Below are 968 nucleotides of genomic sequence, written 5' to 3'. Positions count from 1 at the left end.
GCAGCACAGCCCCACCCACACCCTGCCCCGTCCCCCAACCTGGGATTATGGGGCTGAGCCACGAGCGGGGCTGGGGCGGCTGGGCCGGCTCAGGGGTTTTGCCGAGTGGGCACGGCGCGAGGGAACAGAACCCAGCAGCGCTGCGTGTGCTGGAGGCCCGTGGGTGAGGGTCTTGCCCTGAAGGGAGGGAGAGCGGCCCCCCACCACCGACAGACCCATGTTTCCCCAGGCCACGCGTGTGTTGGGGACGGTCGCTTGCCTCTTCACGCCAGGAAACCTGTGGAGCCCTTTATTTGCGTCTTACGATGTTTTTAAGCTAGAGTTCTACTTAATTGCACTTCGCAAAAGTGAATAGCGTCCTGTGAGTAGCGTCCTGTGGAACATCCTGAACCAGAGCCCGTCAAGGGTTTAACCGCTGCTCGTAACGGAGACCAGCCAGAGAGCGGCTTTGTTCCGTAAAGGCAAGGACGTAGCATTATCAGAAATTCTGAGTAACTGTCCCAGGGCACATTTGCTCAAACCGCAAAACTCATTTCCAATAATCAGGAAATCACCCATAGAAGGCTCTTGCTGGGAGCAGCGTTGGCTGCAAAAAAGACTTTTCAAAGATGGCAGCCGGAGGACTTGTGGGGACACTGAGTCTGAAAAAAGGGTGAGAGGAAAGCAGCATCCCAGTCCCCATTTGTCTTGCATGTTAGTGCTGTCCAGTTAGAGCAGACTCACTATCAGCAAGAAGATGTCTTGTTAACCTCCCACACAAAATAGGAGGGGAATCCATGGGAGATCGAAGAGTTGAATGTTCATGACTGAAGTCAGGATGAAAATACTTGTAAAAGTTTATTTTTTATTTAAAAGCATTTGTGTATGTGTTTGGTGGAAAAGGATTTCTAGGAACATCTTTTCCTGCAAGAAGGGAGACCGAATGCTCTTGGCTCGTCAGCAGGTCGCCCTCCAGCCTGCGGGGACGG

The sequence above is a fragment of the Phaethon lepturus genome, unplaced genomic scaffold (assembly GCF_000687285.1).
Source record: "Phaethon lepturus isolate BGI_N335 unplaced genomic scaffold, ASM68728v1 scaffold56047, whole genome shotgun sequence".
Lineage (NCBI taxonomy): Eukaryota > Metazoa > Chordata > Aves > Phaethontiformes > Phaethontidae > Phaethon > Phaethon lepturus.
The sequence above is the reverse complement of the archived record's forward strand: the minus strand, read 5'-3'. Positions refer to the sequence as shown.